Source organism: Antechinus flavipes, chromosome 3, assembly GCF_016432865.1.
Source record: "Antechinus flavipes isolate AdamAnt ecotype Samford, QLD, Australia chromosome 3, AdamAnt_v2, whole genome shotgun sequence".
Classification (NCBI taxonomy): Eukaryota; Metazoa; Chordata; class Mammalia; order Dasyuromorphia; family Dasyuridae; genus Antechinus; species Antechinus flavipes.
The window spans coordinates 159,891,619-159,905,514 of record NC_067400.1 but is presented as its reverse complement, the minus strand read 5'-3'; the positions used below and the strand labels follow the sequence as shown (position 1 = coordinate 159,905,514).

Below are 13,896 nucleotides of genomic sequence, written 5' to 3'. Positions count from 1 at the left end.
TAACCTTATCTGACATAAACTCAGAGAACATGAGTTATTGAAGACTAAATAATCTTTTGACAATTTAAATCAAAATGGCAATATGCCTGCATAAATGAATAATTCTGACTTCTCATTGCTAAAGATCTCAAATCACCAAGTCTGTCACTCATAAACCAGTGCAAGAGAAATTTTTAGACTTAAAACACCTGTTTTAAAAAAAAAATATCGGAGGGGCACAAAAGGGGTCTCTTTCTTCTTTCTTGTCAGGGGGACTACACATGTTCAAATTTCTTTGTTTGCTTTTTATTCCCCAAATGATCACTGAATATACGATGATTGAAAAAGACTTTTGAATGCAAATATCTCAATTAGGGAACAAGATCCCTCCATTGATAATGAGCCTATGATTGATGAAATGGTTGCTAAAAATACTCATTTTTACTACCAGTGTTTTAAAATAACTAAATAAAAATCTTGTTGGTTGCATTCATATGGCAAATGATTCTTGATTGTATTAAAGATGTCACTTCCTGAACTGAGCATTTTTTACCCTGCTTTGTTTCTTTGTATTTGCATTTGTTAATTTTTCTATTGCCATGAATTTTCCAAATTTGCTACTCAGTCTAATATTATATTTGAGCAGTAGTTTGAATAACAATATTTTAGAAAATTAATTAGGCATTGAGATAATGAGGCTTCCTCCTTCTTGGCTCCCTCATTTGCTGTGAAGTAGTGTCAAATATTCCTCCCAAACTGAACTGTGGCTTTCGCAAAACAATGGATTACAGGCTTCTGTGTGGGTGTCTTTTGTTTTTTAAAGTACTGTCTTCTTAAAAAAAAAAAAAAATGATTAAATTAATGAATTTCAGTTCCATAACCTTGTATCTAAGTATCTTTTTAATACATACATACAAATCTATATCTATATATCTCATATCACACACACACATGTATTTTTCTCTTGAATTGCTGGTGTCCATGTTTAATGCCAATTTAAGTAATTAATTTGTTTGGAGCAACATCTCCCTATATTTATGTAGCAGGTTCTACAATGCATTTATTTGAGGTTCTCGAGTATTGCCACAGGGGAAATTAAGTCAGCAGGTCATTAAATGTGCTAAATGACTGATTATAGCATGAGAACAGGATAAAATAAGTTGGGAAATGTGGGTAAGCTTTTATGTCTCAGTCTATAAACCACCCCATAACTCTTTTGTTGACTTAGTTTGATCTCAAAAAGGATTTTCCTTTTGGAATACCAGTCTATCTTCTTTCCAGGACAGGTGACATTTTGAATATCAGAATTCTAATAGGGGAAGAAAGGGAGAATTGAGATAAGGAACATGCAACAATTAATCAATGCTGCTGCAGCTATGACTTATTACTTAGGGGGATTGTGATTTGCCAGAGGTGAGATCTGGATGTGAAACAAAAATAAATGAAAGAGAAAGCATTTATTAAACACTTAATATGTACAAAGCACTTTGATATATTTTGTGGGTACAGGTAGAAAGGTATGCTGGTCTCTAATCTCAAAGAGCTCATATTGTAATGGGAGAGAAAATACACATAGGTACTTTTCAGTTGCAAGACAAATAACATTCCATTGTTCTTAGGATATAGTATTCTAAAAGATGATAATGTATCTTCTTTAATGGTATTTATTCTGATAAAACTGGCCAATTCTAAAGCTGAATTATTTGATAAGGCCTGAAACACTGATTGGTTATTTCCTTATTCTGACTCTTCATGACTGCATTGTTTTCTTGACAAAAACACTTGAGCAGTTTGACATTTCCTTTTCCAGTTAATTTCATAGATGATGAACTGAGGAAAACCGGATTAAGTAACTTGCACAGGGTCATGCACTAAGTATCTATGACCAGATGTAAACTTAGGAAGATAAATCTTCCTGAGTCCAGGCCTATCACTCTATCCATCGCATCATTTAGGTACAATGTTATGGCAAGAAGTTTTTTCCAATTCTTCAATTGCTATAGTTGTTGAGAGGATAGTTTGTAAGTCATATGTACATAAAGACATTCTCCAACTGGTAGTTGCAAGAGACAGATAGGAAACTTGGTTGGAGATTGGAGGAACTCTTGAATTTAGGGTCCTGGACTAAATCATCAGTGACTAAGGAGAGACTTGGTCAAGATGGTGTCAATATTTTAATTTTCCTGGCCCAAACTACCTTCTATCTCTCTGCTGGAGGCCTTGTTCCTTTTCTAATGCTAACTTACATGTCTTGCAAATGGAGCTGTTTGGGATTTGATAGGGAAATCTGGTACCTCTTTCAAAGGAGTCATTCTCCTCAAAAATAACTAGTGGAGCCATACTTTAAAAATGATCACTGTTACCATGGCCATTCTTGCAGATCTTAAATCATGCATCTTGTCCATAAAGGTTTGAAGGAAAATGGAAGCAATGATTTCACTTTCCTGAAGCATCTCCTGTATTTCCTTCTGGCTCCTTGCTAAAAGCTTCCATCCTGGATAGGACTAATTCACTGTAGTGGTGTGCTCCAGAGCGCCAACACTCTTTCTTTGGTTAACTCAGAGAAAGGAAAAGCATGAGCAACAATATGAAGAAACATTCTTTTTCCCAGGGCTATCTTTGGCTCTTGTATCACATTCTAAGATCCTAAATATACAAATTCTTCCCAATTCTTTTTCCCATATGACTAGAAACATGAATGTATTCAGAAGAATAAAAAAAGGAAGAATGAAGCTTTGGGCCATGTCAAGTGGCTCCTAACTTGTTCATTTCTTTGCACAATAAAATATGTGTGGCTATGGTATAAATTGCTTGTGAAATTTTAATTTGAGGGTTGGTTAAATGGAAGTATGCATTTCAGACAAAGGTTAATGATAGAACCATAAAGAACTTTACATATTTCTCATAGTTCAAAGTAACTTCTTATTTAATTTCCCCCAACCTGCATTGCGAATTAACCTAGCAAGGATGATTAAACCTTGTAAGAAGTGTCCATAATTGTATAGAGGGTAATCTGTGGTCTAATAGGTTAGTGCCATCTGGTGAGCAGTGGGAATGTTGCAATCTATGAGAAAGTCAGCCCATGCTCACTGTGTACCTCCTTTTAAAACCATTTTATTAGTGATGATATTATATTGACCTGTTGACCATATTATCTGCAGTATTCCCATGCTAATAAATTAACTGAGCAACAGTTTGTTTTTCTGTTTACTTGAAAAAAGTTGAAGGTAAGCCAAGTGTCAGCTGTTTTGATGGAAGCTCCTTAAGCATCACCTAAGACACTTCTCAGGTATTTAGATGGTTGTTTCTCTTCAATTGTTTCTGATTCTTTCTGACTCCATTTGGGTTATTCTTGACAAAGAAACTTGACTAGTTCACCATTTACTTCTCTACCTCATTTTATAGATGAGGAAACTGAAGCAAACAAAGGTTAAGTGACTTGCATAGATTAGTGTCTGAAGGAAGGCGGATTTGAACTCAGGAAGATAGATGGGTCTTTTTGATTCCAGACCTGGCACTCTATCTACTGTGCCAACTCCCTACTCAAATATAGGGGTAGCCTACTCTAAAATGAAATTTATTTGTATGTCTTACTTGGGAGAAGCCAATATCTCACTATGATGTTTGATGGCTTTGTACTCTATAGGCTATATGAGTCAAAAATCAATTTATAATATAATTTTGCAGGTTCTTTTTGGATTGCACTGTCAAAAGATGGTCATTATCTGTAGTTCACTCTGTTTCTTCATGGATCAATGATTTTGGTCAAAAGGAAAAGATCTATTTTTGATCACAGGAACATGAATCACCTTTCTATTATCATTATTTCTTAGCCTTTTTCTTTAATAATTTTATAAAAATATTGCTTTAGCTATATATATATAATATGTAATTACATATGTAATATATGTTAGCTTATTCTATTTATATCATTATATTATATTTATGCTATGTTATATTATGTACAAATGTTAGCTTGATCCAAGAATGTGATTAATATAACTGTGTGAGAGCAATAAATAGAATTTTAACCATAATGCTACTCCTAAATGACAAAAACAATTAAATTAGGGCTTTGCATTCAATGTATTTCTCTGACCTAGGGAAAACTAACAATAATGTTGTATATTTTTATGCTATATCCTGATATTTAAAGCTTTCTCAACTATGCTAACTTATTTGGACCATACCACAAGTCCATAAAATAGGTCAATTCTAGCATCCTATTTTCAGATTAAAAACAATATCAACAACAACAGAAGGAACAGCAGCAACAACAATCTGAGGTTCAAAGAGCTCATACTCCATGACAGAATAAGGACTTCAACATAAGTCTTTTAACTTTCAGTCTATTTCCCTTTCCACTACACTACACAGCCTCTCCTAAATAGCTGAAGCACCAACATTTAAATCAATAAAGTACTTGCCAGTATATATTAAATAAACACACAGCTGTTATTCCTTTGGGTAAACAGATGGCACATGACATTCATTTTACTTACAGAAAGCTAGAAGAAGACATTATAGAGTGCAATTGAAGGGGCATTAATTGGTCAAAGAAATTAGACCAGTCTTCCTCAGAAAGCACAATGGCATTTTCTTGACTAATTGAATCATTTTTGTACCTCTCCTAAAATAGTTTAAATTATTTGGTCCACATAGATCTCTTGAATTTGCATAGAAATTATTTTAAGGAGAGGAACACAAATGAAATGCTGCAAATCTTGGCTTTATCCTCAAGTACCTATTTCTTTGGAATATTAATAAACAGGTCAATTTTGTCTCTCTTGTCTATGATTCAATACCATTTCATTTTTCTTCCATCTCATTGGCTATTTCCCTTATCTCTTATTAAAATAGGAAGCTATTATATGAAGTAATACTGTTCCTTAATTATTAAGATTATTGTTTGTTTTTCATTAATGTGGATGTAAACTTTCTAGGTTATTTTTTTTCTGTCCTCTTTCTTTTTACAATGTCTCCTAAATTGACACTGTTATTCATCTTATTCTTACATGCATGGCACTCCTTGGTCTCCTTGTACTTTTCTAATTGCTCTTTCTTAATTTATTTTGATGTCTATATTTTCCCAAAAATCTGTATCCCTGTACTTGACCTTTTTCTCTTTTTATATTTATTTCTTTTGACATCATCAGCTCTCATGGACTTAATTATCTTCTTCATGACAAAGACTTATATCTCTGTGTTTCTGAGTCTGTCTTTGTCTTTGTCTCTCTCTGTCTCTGACTCTCTTCCTCTATCATTTATCTATCAGTTATTCATATCTTTCCTTCATTTATATATCTCTATGGATTTAATTATAGATATCAATGATATAGATAGACATAGATTTATTACATATAGATATAAATCCTCAATCTCTTCCCTGGGTTCAAAATCAAATCATTAATTACCTATAGGATATTTTAAATTGTATGTCTAGAAAATGTCTTGAATATACAAAATAGAACTTCTCTTTCCTTTTAAAACTCAACCCTTTTCCAGTCTTGCCTATTTCTGCTAAAGGTAATACCATTCTTCTAGTTTTCTAGATTCAAAACTTTGTCAGTCTTCTAGTCATTCTCTCTTATTCACCTATATATCAATTATCAATTGCCAAAAATTCATGTGTCTACCACCATTATATTACTTGCAACTGACTTAGTCTTTCTTCTCACACAATTATCAATTTAGGTGAGGTTCTTATTACCTCTGACTAGGATTATTTTCAACAGCCTTCAAATTTATCTCCTCAAGTTTCCACTTTAGTCCATTTTTCATGTGACTACCAAAGTGATTTTTCTTAAACAAATTCCCCTAATTATTCTCCCAATCAATCAAAACTATTGGCTTCCAATTATGTCTAAGATTTAAAATAATAATAGTAATCCTCTGTTTAGCTTTAAATATCCTCATCATCTTGTCTCATCTCCCTCCTCTCCCTCCCCTCCCCCCAGGCAGTTGGGGTCACACATTTAAGGTTTCATCATATTTTTAAAAACATTAAAAATCTAAATTACTTATTTAGTATTACCTCTTTCCCCTGTTCTTGAGCCAATCCATATGATCTTCTGTCTGTTCTTAAGCATAGTATTCCACTATCACCACCCTTTCATGCCTTTGAACTGGCTTAATGTTATGTCCTCCTTTTTAAAATCTGTATTTAACTATTTTTGATTTATTTGAATTTATTCTATGTATAGTTATAGCTCCTACTATCTTTCTCCTTAGAATGTAAATTAATTGATAACATATATTTTATTTGTAGTCTTTGTCATTTTTCCCCATAACATTGTGTCTGGCCTATAGTAAGCACTCAATAAATTATATTGATTATGTGTAGAGAGAGAGAGAGACAAAGCCAGAAACAGAAACAGAGACAGAGACAGAGATAGAGACAGAAGGAGAAGGGGGGAGGTAATTACAGAGAGAAAGGGAGAGAAGGAGGGGAAGGGGGAAGAAAAGGGAGAGGAAGAGGGAAGAAGGGAAGGAGGAAATCATTAAAACCTGTGCTCAACTCCTGATTCTGACATATACAAAATGGGTGAATATATAAAGTTACATTACAATTTATTAGAGAAAATTTCTAATCCAATGAAAGCTTAAAGTATAATAACAATATATATTTAGTAATAATAACGAATATTAATAATGGCAAATTAACATTTTCAAAGCCCTCTATATACATTGACTCTTTTGGGATAAACAAGAAACTTCTGGATTAAGAAAGAAGATTATTTGTTTTATATTTCCCCCCATTTTACTAATGAGAAAACTAAGTTGCAGAAAGTTTAATTATTTACCTATGATTGTACATTTGATAGTCCTGAACACAAAATTTGAATTTAAGCTTACTAAAACTATGGCCAGTACTCTATACATGACCCATTATAACTCCCTACTGTGTAGTTTGGTAGGAGATTGGTATAGGTTCTTTGTTTTTTTTTGTTTGTTTGTTTGTTTGTTTTTTTGTAAGCTTTATTTATTTATACCATTAAGTGCACCATCAGAAGTTATTAAGAGTCTAGCATGTGAATCATCCTCCTTCCATATTTATTACAGCTTAGATCATCCTAATATAATGCTATATTTAGATCAGTTGCTTTAAAAAAAAGTTAATCTAGGACTTGAAATAGAGCAAATAACATTATATTATTTAGCTATTCAATATGTATGTGTGTCAGAGGTATAGATGCATTATTCTTATCCATTATCCTTGTATTAATTGATATTTTAACCCGAGGTTTTAGAGATACCATCTAAGATGTGAGCAATGTGTAAATAGTGCATTAAGATCATTATCAATGATCTAGAAATTGACAAATGTCTTAAAATAATTAAATAAATGAATGAAAATACAATATGCAGTGATTTTAAAAAAATTAAATGTTTTCTCTTAAAATTAAATTAAGCTGATAAAGCAATAAACATTACTTCTACCTCAATTTCTGAATTGAAACTATAAAAATGATTGTGATGGTACTCTAAACTCCATAGTACTTTTTTTTTCTTTAAAAATAGACTTTTTAGATTGTGGGGAACAATACAACATTCATCTAAACAAGAAAGTACATATTTTCATTAGCTCTCCTTTATTTAATTTCCAAAAGCTTCATGGATTTCCTGGGGGGTGGGGGGATTATATCAAAAATAAGAGTACTGCATAAACTCAGTATTCACAAAAGGAAATTACAAGGTCAATTTAAGAACTTCCTTTTTCAATTCCTGAAGTAGGGCACCCTGCTTTACTTTTTTGGAACCTTCTGAATAACAGGGTATTATTTTCCATATTTCATTCACCTGACAGATGATTTAAAATCATTTTTGTGGCTAATGTCTGTACACCTTGATTTACCACAGTAAATAAAATAGTCTGTAAGATCTCCTCTACAACATAGTTTGTGAGCCAAATAAATACTTGAATCAATGCTTTCAGAAAGCTGAGGCAGCTGCTTGTCAATTAAGTGAACTTTTTTCTTTTTCTTTTCTTTTCTTTTTTTTTTTTTAAATCAGCCTTCCCTCTTTTCTTGGGCACAGATTTTCTTCATTAGCTTCCCTCAGCCTCCCCCCACCCTTTTCCTGTTGCTGTGACCATATTTTAGCTGAAAATAAAGGAGTAAAAACTAGAGAAAGATGAAGAATACAAGGAGGGGGCAGAGAAGAAGGGAAAAGAGAAGGAGAGAGGGAAAATAGAAGAGGACAAAAAGAGAGATAGGTGGGCAAGAAAGGAGAAGCGACAGAGGGGAGGACAGAGAGGGAGAGAATATAAGAATTAGAGGTTCATTTAAGTTCACTCAAAATTGTTAACATTTCCAGTTCATACAAGCAAATACATAATATGTGACATATTTTACAAAATAAAAAGTACCTTTGAAAAATACTTTTCTCTTTCAAAATGAAGTGGACAGTGACATCATAACCCTTAAGTAATACTGTAAAAAATTTTCTAATTGTATGTATAGAAACAACTCAACTATTTAAGGGTTACAAGCTCTCATTTTTTTTCCCCATTAATGATTAGGAGAAGGTGATGAAGGTGATTAATGTAGTAGCAAATATCATAAATTTAGCAAATGTATACCAGTGAAAAGTATATGTAACTAAATGTGTAACTTTCATTCTTCTGGAAAGTAATTTATATTCATAATAAAATTTCTTCTTGGAGGATTATATGAACCTAGTCTTAGCAGCAGCTATATGGGGGAACCTAGCAGAGCATTCATGTTTTATTTTTTCCATTAATTCCAACAGCTTGGTTCCATAGTCCAAGTTTAATAAAAAAAAAAAAAAATCTATCATTAGAATTGGAGAATTGAATTACTCCATAAGATGGTATATAATGGTTTAGTTAAGAAATCAATCACTTAAGTTATTGATCAGCATTGTGCAAGGCAAACCAACTTGTATTAAGCAATGAGGATCCTCATTTATGAGAAAATTTAACCTATGGTTTCTTTTTATTTTTCTTTACCTACTCTTGGCTCAGGGAAATGACTATCTTTTTTTTTCTTCTTTTACTTCCTTCCTTCCTTCCTTCCTTTCTTTCTTTATTTCTTTCTTTTTTTTTTTAATTAACTCAGCTAAACAACCTTCAACTCAAGCTGCATTCTTCTCCTGGAAAAAAAAAAAAATCCATTCAACTTCTCTCACTCCCCTACCAGCACCTCTCACCCTCTCCCAGTAAAGAATGAACCTTATTTGCATGAAGTTATTCTAGCATAAAATTATTCTAGCTGAAGGAGACTAACAGCAGGGCTTGAAATAAATCAGCACTGCACTGATCATTTTGTAAGGTTATTAGAGCACACCCTCTCTATGAAACTGCCTATGGATGCCAAGTACTATGCATGGAAATAACTAGATGTTGTAATCATGATGCTTGTGATGGACAACCCTAAAGCAGGAAGGAGAGTGGGACCATTTCAAAAGTGTGTTCTGAAACAGTGTGGATTATGGTTACATGCTTTAGCTGAAAGACATTCATGTCAGCATTCATTTCTTGTAGCAATCTTAGGGTAATGGGGTATGTGTACATAGCTCCCCACTTATTAAGGGGGGGGGATCCAGAGATGTGCATTTAAGAAGAATTACTAGTAACAGAGGTCTCTTATTCTTCCACTTACTCTTGACATAAACTCAAGGATGTGACGCCAGACTTCAAGGAACAACAAAATGCTATACATGTTTGATGCTCTAAGCCATAAAAGAAAAGGCTGGGAACCAAATGAACATATTTTTGCTTCTGGTCTTACTATCTCAGTGCTTTCCAAAGCCAAATGCTGCTTAAGTTAATGGAAGAAGCAGTGTTGCATGATGTGAGCTTGTTTCAGCTAAAATTAAGCCTTGAGAAGTTCCCTATTGATTATTACATCACTAATACAACAAAGCTGATATGCTGCTCAGTCCCAGAAGCTTCACAGGTGGATGCCAATAATTATTCTCATTACCCTTAAAATGCTCTCTAGATTTAGACTTATGAAAAAATCATCAAATATGCAGATAGATGCCTTTTATGTTTCATTACTTTAATGATTCTGTGATGTCATCCATGCTCTAACACGCTGGACAATTCTTGATCACATTTTTCTTCATGTCCTTTATTGGAATGTGCCTAAGGGTTAAAGGCTTTTATCTCATTCTCTTGTTGCTGTGTGGATGGGGAGCTGCATTTCCTGTCCCTTGGTTGTGCCTTGTATTTGCCAACTGACCAATATTCTTGGATAATGCTTAGTTATTAATGGGCTGCAGTGTACTTGTGTTTACCATGATTTTTGTTCATTTCTAATATGTGCTTCAGTCTTATAATTAGCGATGAAGAAGATGATAGTGATCATTTGTTTTTGAATTTAAGGTTTACAAAGCACTTTACATAAATATTATTTGGTATTCACAAGTATTCTGTGAAGAGCATGCTATTTTTTTCCCTCATTTTACAGATGGGAAAACTGAAGGTGACAGACCTTTAGGGAAGTATTTAGAGTTACATATATAATGAATATCCAAACCAGAATTCTAATTAAGTTCCTCTAGTTTCAAGTCATTCTATCCCTTGCATTTCCAATATATTTTATTCTTTATAACACTGAGCTGCCTCAATGAAAAAAAATTAAAAGCCTTGAGATATCACAAAGTATAATAGAGACATTTATAATAATAAGGTGGTTATGGCTATAATCTTAATAGAATAGAAGGCACTCTTTTAAACAATTTGTTTGCCCTAATGAATGTATTATATGAAAAGCACAATCTTAGGTTCAAGAAATGCCAAGATATAAAGTAAACAGTTTCTTGCTTCAGGGAGCTTGCTTTCTGGTGAATGGAGTGATACAGCATTTAGGCTATCTGTCTCTGTCTCTCTGATTCTGTCTTTCTGTCTCTTTGTTCTTGTCTTTTGTCTCTCTCTGTCTCTCTCTTTCTGTCTCTCTCTGTCTCTGTCACTCTGCCTCTCTCTTTCTCCATTTCTCTTTCCCTCCCTCTCTCTTCTATCTGCCTCTCTCCTTCTCTGTCTCTCTCTCTTTCCCTCCTTTTCTTTGTCTCTCTTTCCCTCCTTCTCTCTGTCTCTGTCTCTGTCTCTCTGTCTCTCTCTCTCTGTCTTTGTCTCTCTCTGTCTCTGTCTCTCTCTCTCTCTCTCTCTCTCTCTCTCTCTCACACACACACACACACACACACACACACACACACACACACACACACACACAAACACACACTGATTTGGATGGGGAGAAAGAGGTAGATCTGAAGTATTCAGAAAAGGCTTCACGTGCAAGTGCCACGTGAGTTAAGTCAAGAAAGAATCTAAGGATTGCAAAAGACAAAAGTGAGAAAGGAATCAATGCCAAGAAGAAGTCACAACCTGTTCAAGTACTAGAGGCAGGAGATGCAATACAGTTGAGAGGTCGTATTGACTGGAATACAGAATAATGCTAAAGCATAGTAGAAATAGAGGACCTCATCTATTGTTTTTTACAGTCATGTACTATTGTTTTTTCAGTCATATCCAACTTTTTGTGACTCCATTTGGGGTTTTCTTGGCAGAGATACTAGAGTGCTTTGCATTTCCTTCTCCAACTCATTTTACAGATGAAGAAACTGAGGTAGATAGGGTCAAGTGACTTGCCCAGGGACACAGAGTTAATTTGAGGCTGAATTTGAACTCAGATATTCTTGATTCTAAACCTGGAGCTTTATCCACTGGGTTACCTAGAAGTCTAAGAGATTTGAGGGTAAGTTACTTGGCCTCAAATAGGTAACTGATATATGTCAAAGGTAAAATTTGAACTCTTGATTCTCTATGAGTTCTCAGAATATATATAACATCTGACTTTATTACTAAATTTAAGATTTGTAGACTTGTATAAATAGGAATATTTTATATTTTATCCTAGAGGCAAGAGAGAACAACAAAAGTATTGATCAGGAGAATGACAAGGTGACATCCCTCCTTTTGAAATATCAGTCTGACAGTTTGTAGAGAGTGGAATTTAGAAGTGACTATGGGTAGGAATATCAGTGAGAAAGTTTAATTTTAGAAGCATTTATTGCCCAGCAGAAGAAAGTATATAAATATTTAGGTTAGTTTCCCCAAATCTAAGTCTAAATTAATATTTGGCAATTAAAGGAAAAGATTACTGGCTTTTGTCTCCTAAAGAGCATGGCACTGAATATAACTACAAGGTTCCTTAGGTAGCAGGGTGACACAGGGAGAAAAAAATAGGACCTAAAATTCTCTCAGCATATACTTCCCAAATAATAATTTGACTATGCAAAACTAAGCACCTTTATTTCTGTACAGAATGTTGCCATGTCCCTACTGCTTTCTGTAAGTTTACTATTTACATTAATATCTCCATATCCTGTGCTCTATTAAGAAAGAAGTTCAGGTTCATAACACTGTACTTTAGTTTTTGCACATTTTGTCTCATTTATTTACAAAAGAAGGAAGGAAGAAAGGAAGGAAGAAGGGAAGGAAGGGAAGCAAGGAAGGAAGGAAGGAAGAAAGGAAGAAAAAAAGAACAAAAATGAAGAGAAGGAAGAAGAAAAATATATGTGTGTATATATATACACACATATATTAATATTTTAGGATTACATTTATCCTTTACCTTATAAACTATTTCCCTGTCCAAAGTTCAAAAAAAAAAAAAAAAACCCAGGCTGATTTTGAAATATTGAATAATATTCATTTATGTCTTCCGAATCTTATATCTTATCCCTCCAGTAAATCTTGACCAATCTATTATTGTTGGAGCATCTGCTTGAGGAGGTGGGAGCCTGCTCGGGAGCTTAAAAAGGAACTGTGGGTGTTGGGGATGCCCAGGCATCACGATGGAACCTGTTACCAGTTTGGCAGCACATTTCTGCCTTCAGGATGTAATGTAATACCTATCTCAAAGACCCAGCCCACCAATATGTGTAGGATGGGAATGGAATTATCCTCTGGGCTTCTTTCCCTGAGATGGCATTGGAAATCTAATTTTCCTCTGCCCAAAAATGAATATTTATATTTATTGAAAGTTGGGTTCACTCAGAAAGAAGTCTTTTAAGTATAAAGATATAAGAAATATAAATACTACTGCTACAGTGCAAATACATTACTTTTGTATGATGTGATCATTTCATTATTTTTTCTGTGACATCTTTCCAATGGGAGAAAAAAAAAAAAGATTCACTAGTAATTTACTAATGTAAAGAGAAAAGCAGAAAAATAGACAAAGGAATAAAAGATAGTGATTGTAATTCAGGTGAAGCACATTGCTGCAAATTAAGGTTATCAATTCAGCCCAGCCCCATCTTAGTAAGTTTTTCTATGGCTTTTTTCCTTTCTTTTCTCCCAAATATATATAAATGTTTTAAGTGGACAACCTTTGAATGACTAAAATAGACCCCCGAGGTGAGAAAAGCATACTTTTTTACTTGAAGGATTTGTGATTTCATAGTGAAAATATAGGAGAAGCAATTTTCCCCAGGGAAACTGGGAATGCATAAAAGATACATTTCAAAACAAATGGTGTGCTGGTCCATGCATTTATCCATTTCAACCTCTCTTATTCCTGCCATCTTATTATCTATTCTTAATTTCCTTGGAGCATTGTGTTTCTCTCCTAAGAAAGAGACAAAGCACAATCTCTATTACTAGCATCTTATGCATTCATTTGCTTAAAGAAGTTTCGCCTGGGTGTTGTTTTAAAATTGCTCCATTACTTCATTTCAGACCACCTGGAAAACATATGCATAGTAAGTTTAGTGAAAGAAGTGGAAATGAAATTCCTAAAGGTAGGCTGACTAAAGGGCCTTCTCAACATTTGGCTTGGTTTGGCTTCTGAAAAAGGGGAGATAATGACTCATTTCCTGGAGTCATCACTATTTGTTCCGTGTTTTCTGATGATCAATAAATTGGAATTCATGCCTCATAATCTT

General features: G+C 33.8%; 1 long non-coding RNA gene across 1 annotated transcript in view; it reads right to left on the bottom strand.

Moving 5' to 3' along the window:
- Positions 1-218: 218 nt before the first annotated feature.
- LOC127553439 (uncharacterized) overlaps positions 219-13,896 on the bottom strand; it is a 34,682-nt gene continuing 21,004 nt past the window's right edge. Inside the window, exons 2-3 of the long non-coding RNA XR_007951740.1 lie at positions 1,204-1,288; positions 219-811 (exon numbers count right to left, since the gene is read on the bottom strand). This is a non-coding gene — a long non-coding RNA (uncharacterized LOC127553439). The remainder of the gene's footprint in view (positions 812-1,203; positions 1,289-13,896) is intronic.